We start from the raw sequence: 7,978 nt of genomic DNA, 5'->3' as shown, positions 1-7,978 counted from the left end.
ATAAACATGTACACTAGCTTCATTGGTTTTAACCAAACATAAAATACACTAGATTTCAGAGGAAAAATACAAGAGTGTACGTATTGTCACAGCGTGTTATGTAATAAATTCCATTTTAGAACAGTTTCTAAATTGCTTAACGGTTAAAATGTGTTCTCAAAGCGCCTTTGAAAATTTCGTAGCAAACTATATACATCAGAATGTTTTGTTTACTTTCGTTTGTCTAGGGATCTCCTCATTCTCAATTTAACTTCTTAGAGAATAATCAAATTATGTTTAGTTGTAAAATCTTAAAGTATAAAAAATTTTGCTTTCGGACCGTTTACTGCCACCTTCAAAATTTCCAGCGTTTTTTATAGGACTGAACCGCCTCCACTACCAGCTAATTTTGTAGGTCATAGAACAGGTAAGTAATATAAAACCAGCCTATACTAGCAAAAGGAAAACTATCATGTTTAAATATACATAATGTTAAATATACTTCTAACAATAACAAAAACATAGAAACTAATCATAGCTATAAAACTATTAGAAAAGGTAAATCTCAAATTTAATGAACAATAATTTTATCTCGCCAATAAAGGAAGATGTTAAATTACTGGACAACTCATTGAAAAACCCTCTTACAAGGTTAAAAAAACATAAATGTCATACAAGTTATACTTTCAACGTCTATGTAATTGAGACTTTCTAAAAAACTTCCTTTTTTTTTTCTCTTCATTATTTAACATTTCTTATACAACTTATATACAAGTGCGAATTAAAGGCCGAATGTATTCTTTGCCATTTGGGTGGTGCAGAGATAAACTAATACAGGCAGGTGAAACAAAATAATATCATAAAAAACAAAAAATTTAAAAAGTTAAATCAAATTTAGAAGGAAAACAGTCAATTAAAAAAAACCTTATTTAAATATGTAAATAGATATAACTTACTAAAAATATACTCTACTTATGTTTTACTATATAATATAATCTTAAATATTTATGTCAAGAACAATTATGATTCTATCTAAACCAACCATAAACCAGTGGGTAAATAAAGATAAAAAACTTTAATATAAACCGTGAATAAATTTTTTTTGAAAATAAATATGAAATCAACAGGCCAATCAATTAAATTATCCATCCACGAAAGTTAGACTGAGAAAGTTTACAAGTTTCAAGTCACTATAATTAATAATGATTGATGTTTTTAATTGAATTAAGGATCAGACGAATTACATATTTTTCTTAACTAAAATCTTTTTATATTTTCTCTATTAAAGAGGTTCTTTAAGGGGTAACTATACGAGATAACTTCATATGTCGCCAATCTTAGCGATTTAAGACCTCGGTGGATTCTCGAGTCATAGATCCAATGTAAGAAATTTAGATGAAGGCTTAAGCATTTTGCATCTAAGGCAATAGAGTAGATCCAGACAAAAAAAGATCGCAGTAAACGAAATCAAAGAAAATATTTCCATGAAAAAGGTGGTATTCGATATACAACTGCGTATGTATGGTTCATGCAAAGTTTCGTTCCGAAGCCAAATATTTCACCGAGAATTTCTCGTTTTATTCATCTTTTGAAATACCGCTCACGTAAGTTTTATTAAGCGCGGCTTCATAACAAATGACGCGAAAGCTCGTATGTTGGAACATTGCGAGATTTTCTCGTTAAAATATTAGAAGCATTAGAGTCGCGGTTCTAAAGTCGTTAACATAACCTGCGTTTGTTTATGACACAACTATATTCTTTGTTATATTAACACAAATTCCTTCCAACAACTTAAAAGCTTACAGTTAACAACTGTATGCTTTTAATTCCATATTAATTTAATTTTTGACATTCATTAAAAAACTGTCTTTTATTTTTTTATTAATTAGGAAATCAAGAGGTACTAAAAATATTTATTGAATGATATTTTTAACCCTGTAAACACAATACTTCATAGATAAATAGCGTATGTCGACAGAATTCAATCTATAATTGAAACTATAATGTTTATACTTTTAGTGATTTGAAAGAAGAGTATGGCGAATTTTTGTTAATAACACCATTTTAGATTTTTCTAGCCCAACGTAATCTAGATAAAGATATCAAAAAATCGTAATATATCTGTGAAAATAAATTTACGACTAAACACTTGCTGATAAAGTATAATATACTCCACAAATGTGGACACTAATACTAGACAAAAGTAGAAATTTCCATGGCTATGATTGTTTTGGAAATCATACGTGAAGCTGCATGTATTGATCTGTCAGCGCTACTGATAGAGATCGCAGGAAAGTCACAATTAACTGTAAGAAGGTTCAAAAATAAAAGGCAGTGAAGGTGTTATTCTATTCTGAAGTTCTATTTTTTTTATTATATTGTTCTGATTAGACAATAATGATAAACACAGATGAAAAACAATGTAGAGTCAATAAAGATATGCCATCGAAGTCGTTCTCCGACTTATTCCCGTTTCCGAGAACATAGAAATTGTGGTACCTTTTGCTACCAAATTTTCTATGTTCATTTTGCAACTCGTAAATAATACAACATAATAGAATTACTGTACTTTCTGTTATTATTATTGTTATACCTACTATCTTACTACGACCTATTCAACGAAATTACTAGGAATAAATAGTAATTTTTTTGTGGTGTAGGGAGGTGCGTGCCTACAACACCACGCACACAAATCTCTACATCCCGTTGAAGGATGTTGACATGTCAAGAGCGAAAACAACCTCATTTCTGGAAAGGATATTTTAAAGCACGTTAATTTTATCATTTAAAATTTGGTTAAGTTGGCGCATGTTTAGGATATTGTTTAGCATTTGTCATTTATTCGTACATTTTTTCCACAACATATATATATATATATATATATATATATATATATATATATATATATATATATATATATATATATATATATATGTGTATAGTAATGTAACTGCCTTCTCCTTCATGTCTCTTATCTCCATCATAAGCAATAGCGATTATCTATGATTTACAAAAAAAGGTAATAAATAAATAAAATAAATTGATAATCAGTGAAGGTGAACGCCAATGGATTAAAAAAAATAAACCTACTCTCTAAGCCTGCAACTCGGGTTGTCAGCCCCGAGAACCGTGCTAGGTCCCTCTCCTTTCAAAGCGATTAATCCAGCATATCCAATTATAGACTTTAGTAGAATTATTTCGATAGTTACTATAAACTCCCAATACAACATATTTCGGAGAATCTTATATTCAATTAACTGCGTAATAACGTCTTAATCTGAATGTTTCGTCGATTTAGGCGTCAACTCTTTTACTTTTTGCACTCCGTAATTACCAACGACTTATATTTTTCACTCAGACTTAACCTTTAACTATGGACGTCATTTTTTTGTCACACTACCATGGACGCGCGGTCTCTCGGACCGCTATGTTCTGAAGTCCAAATATTACGTAAATATTAATTTTATTTGTACACTATTGTATATATTGTTTTTTAGGTATATTAAAGTTAAATAATTTCGAGGCTTTTAATCAATCTTTCTTTATTTGTAAATAAAATAAAGCATACCAACAATTAAAGGCACTTTTTGGCATACATTTACTAGAGATCAATTGTAGGACGAAGAACTCGAATTAATTAAACTTTTTAGATAAAATAACAATCAAAACTTAAAATCTAAGGTTTAACCTTATATAAAAACGAATAAAAGTCTTCTCAAATTAAAATACAAATTTTTTGACATTGGTCCAATTGTTTAAAATTATTGGCAGTCCTTGCAGAAAGGTTTGGAACACTGTAAACATATGACCTGCCTACAACTTATACAAGTGTTATTGGACTTTCTCTTTAGTTTAGTTGGACAAAGACGACATGTTTTTCGTTTTAATGAACCACTCTCCTTGCTAGGGGGTTCATCTAGGAGCATATCTGCCCCTAAAACTCGCTTCATTGACATTTTCAATTCGTTTGGTATATTTGGTTTTATTGCTCGTCTTTGCATATGCGGAAGATCGTCACTAAAGATCGTGCTATTTTTTTAGGAATACTCCTCTTTTTATTTTTTTGCTCTGATGCTCATTGTGTAGTACATGAGCATTTATACCGCACAAGTCAAGAATGCGATATAAAATGAGCATAGGCCATCTTCTCGTTCAATATTCATTGACATTTTGAATGAAAATAACATAAAACAATCAAATTATACGAAATCACTGTTTATACTATTTACGCAGGAAACGTGGATGTGCGGTCCGACAGACCGCGGTTAAAGTATAAATTAAAATAACTCAGCTAATTTGTGTCTGCCGAGACAACCTATCATCTCAATATACGTTTCGGCGCTAAAACTAAAGCTACTGAGAGCATTAAACCCGGGGAGCAAGGGAAAAAAACACACTGCAAGCGGTCTATGAGACCGCGCGTCCACAGTTAAAGGTTAATAAAAACTTTTCAAAGGTCATGTTTTGATGCATTTCTATAATAAAATAACATTTTTTTAGTTATACAATTTTATAACGGAGCCACCCACACCTCTATTTCAAATATTTTTGGTACGTCTGAAATAGAAATAGAATATTGCACTAGTAACATTCGGCTGTGTTCTATCACATATCATTTTCGTTTAAAAAAACAAAATACCAACACAGTTTAAAATTTAAATGGAATTTCGCAACTTCGCTTCACAATCGTCCCATGAATAAATCCGTCGACGCAAGCAAATTTCTACATTGCAAAAGATATTGGAAGTAGGCTATCGAGAATATTCAGTGAAAATTTCAGTTATCGTGCGACATTCGCACATGTGCTCTGGGCACCGATTTTAAAAGGAACGGTTCGCAATTTTGTCGTAATAATTTTTCGAAACAAAAGTTCAGATATAAATAAAAATGAAAAACACACTTTGTAATGTAACGACTTGAAAACTTTTGTAACATATTGTTCATTGTTTTAAAACCTTATAAATGTTATACGAAATATTTATATGGCTTTTGTAATGTGAACAATATTACAAAGCTGTCGTCTCTTTGCTGAAACAACTCTAATACGCTATTATATGAGCTATCATTTACCTTATGATTATTTTGGCTAGTTACTGAAAAAGTAGAGCTTAAAGAAGTAGATGCCCAATGCAGTACTCGGACACATCCGCACCGCACTTGACACTACTCTATACGAATTATAGGTGGCCAACATTTTTTGACCGACGGCCTCAGGTCATGCTTAAAAATCTTGTGTGAGAGGAGGACAAAGCTAGAATAACTAACTGCTCATGTCTCACGTCGAAGTTTTAAAATCTATCGTAGCGATATATCAACATATATATTGCAACGATGGATATACACAATAGGTGTCCACTTTTATTATACAATCGTCATTTTTTAAAATAAAACGTTATTGCATTAAAATCGAAGGATCGTTTTCCTGGCTGTTTACATATTATATATAGTGTAGATATGATTCGGTTTACTAGATAGCCTTCCTTTTCTTTTTATTTAAATTATAACTTATTCGTATAACACTACTAGCAATCGCTTTTGTAATGCATAAATATATAATCCGTAGACATCGTTGTGAGTTGTGCTTTTGTATTTTTAATATCTTATACTTGTCATAATTCTTAATGAATAACTTGCTTCATTATTAAATATATAAATATATACTTAATGAAGTGTATATCTATTACAAAAAAAATATATAGGTCTCAGTTGTAACCCTCGGTCTCCAAGGATTTCAAAATATTTTTACCACTTTAGAGGTTCATAAAATGAATGATTGTAACAGATTAAACCTCGACAAGCTAAAGACCAATATATCAATTTTACTATGCATCGGTAAAAGTAAATTCACCATTTAAATACTATAGTGTATTACCACCAATATTTTTGAAAATCTCTTGTTTAAGATAGCACAATATTCTATTAAAAACGAAAACAAAAAGAAGCAAGCCAATTTATAAACATTATAATAACCTTCGGTCTTACGAGTTTTTGCTCGAAGCTTCAATCTCTATGTGAAGCCATATATATGTATTTATATATCAAAATTCACAAACTTGACTATTACGTCCCTAAAATTCTTTTACAGAAGAACTATGACATTGGTCCTATTTCCTCTTTTCAGCCGATAGGTGCCCACTGCAAGGCATAGATCTCCTGTAACGATTGCCACGATAACCGCTCTTGCGCTGCCTGAATCTAGCGACGACTTCCCGCGACTTTACCTATATTGCGGGTCCACCCACGCCGCGTTTACTACCTCCTAGTTGCCACTCAAGAACCATCGTCAGCGGCTGTCAGCTGCACGAGCGAGGTGCTCCCACTTTCATTTTAGACAAGCAATTCTGCGAGTTGCGTGATTTTTCTGCAGTCTTATTTGCATACTAAAAATTTAATGAAAAGTTACAAATGACTATAATATCGCAGCCTTTTAAATTTACTTTTTCAGATCACGTTGGTGTAAAGTGTAATTTTAAATGATATTTATTCTACAAGACAGGTTATGTCTAGTGTAAGGTAGAAGTGCTAGTAAATGGCCATGCGCCATTAGTTGGCCACTTTGATACAAAGTATTAAAAAATAAGAGTTTTAAATATTGTTTTTAGCATATTATTAGCTTATAAGATGGTATCACCATCTAATAGTTTGTAGATAAAAGTGTGAATGCTGGCAGCTCTGTAACTACAAAATGGCGAATATTCACTTTTAAGCATCGGCGTCCCAAGTTATTCAAGGTAATTTCTTAAGTAATTTATTAAGGATATTCTTTTGGTATTTTGCAAATTTTGAAGAATTTTCTTGCAATTATATGCTAAACTATTCGGTTTGGAATTTGCAGAAGTATTGCAAGGATTTTTTATGAACTCAGTGAATTCGGATTGTTTACATTAGCAACGGAGGGGGTGGACCATTACTGGCATCTATTTATCAATAAAAATTAGAAGTTGCCCGGGGTGGGCAACTACCGAGGTCTACAATGTTTTATTAAGCAGTGGGTTTGGTTTATAATTTTGGATGTTACGGAGATAAAAATTATTATTAATACTTGCATGATATGTAAATATACTATAGCAAAAAGTACAAATCACGGATGCGTTATAATTTATGACATAACGTAAGAAATACTAAGGTACAGGTCGCAGTAATATATAACGAGACCTACAATAAAAAATAGGATTTAGAGAACATATTCGTACGGATGGAATTCATACTTGTGTCACATTAAAAGCTTTTATTATGACAAATGTTATTACACTTATGAAATATTGATTGTCGGATAAGGTTTTTGTAAAATTCTACCTGCCTATTTCAACCTCGACTTTTTTCTATTACATAAGCGACAGTAATACTGCCTTAGTCTTGTTATATTATTCTTAGAATGCAATAGTCCTTTAACAGAATAAACACTCAAATCCAATATGATAATGGAAATTTCTTTTACATCGTTATTTATTTTCTGAGTCCTTTCCTAACGTTAAGTTTTAAATTTAAAATTAAAAGTATATTATTATATAAATCAAAAATTCCTGAGATTTCAGCTGATTAAAATGTATTAAGCTTGGTTTCTTGACTTATTTTCAGGGCTGATATTATAATGTACACATAAAACTTTGTTAAATTTAATTTAAAAAAGCATCAATTGTGTTTCTCATCGGATCTTTTTATTAAACCTGCATTCGTCGCCGGTGAAAGTTTAAACTTATAACGTTACAACAATAGGCGATTCAAATTTGCATTTAAATGCCAACTTGAATAAAGATTTTTTTTTAAATTTGTATTTCTGGAACATAGATGATGAATTCATATAAAATTTGTCATGCCAGGAAATAAACTTTCAACGATAGAGACGCTCACGTTAACCAATAGGCAGTTAATGTTACGATTAATTCATTAATAAAATTTAAATTTAAGCTACCAACTATGAAAGAAATATGTCTGAAATATCTAATGGAAAACCGGTAAAAGTAATTTTGGTAACAATTTTACGTTAAACAATCACTAA

The sequence above is a fragment of the Battus philenor genome, unplaced genomic scaffold, assembly GCF_028537555.1.
Source record: "Battus philenor isolate CCGP_79_NKW_IND1 unplaced genomic scaffold, ilBatPhil1.0.hap1 SCAF_28, whole genome shotgun sequence".
In the NCBI taxonomy this organism is placed as follows: Eukaryota; Metazoa; Arthropoda; class Insecta; order Lepidoptera; family Papilionidae; genus Battus; species Battus philenor.
The sequence above is the reverse complement of the archived record's forward strand: the minus strand, read 5'-3'. Positions refer to the sequence as shown.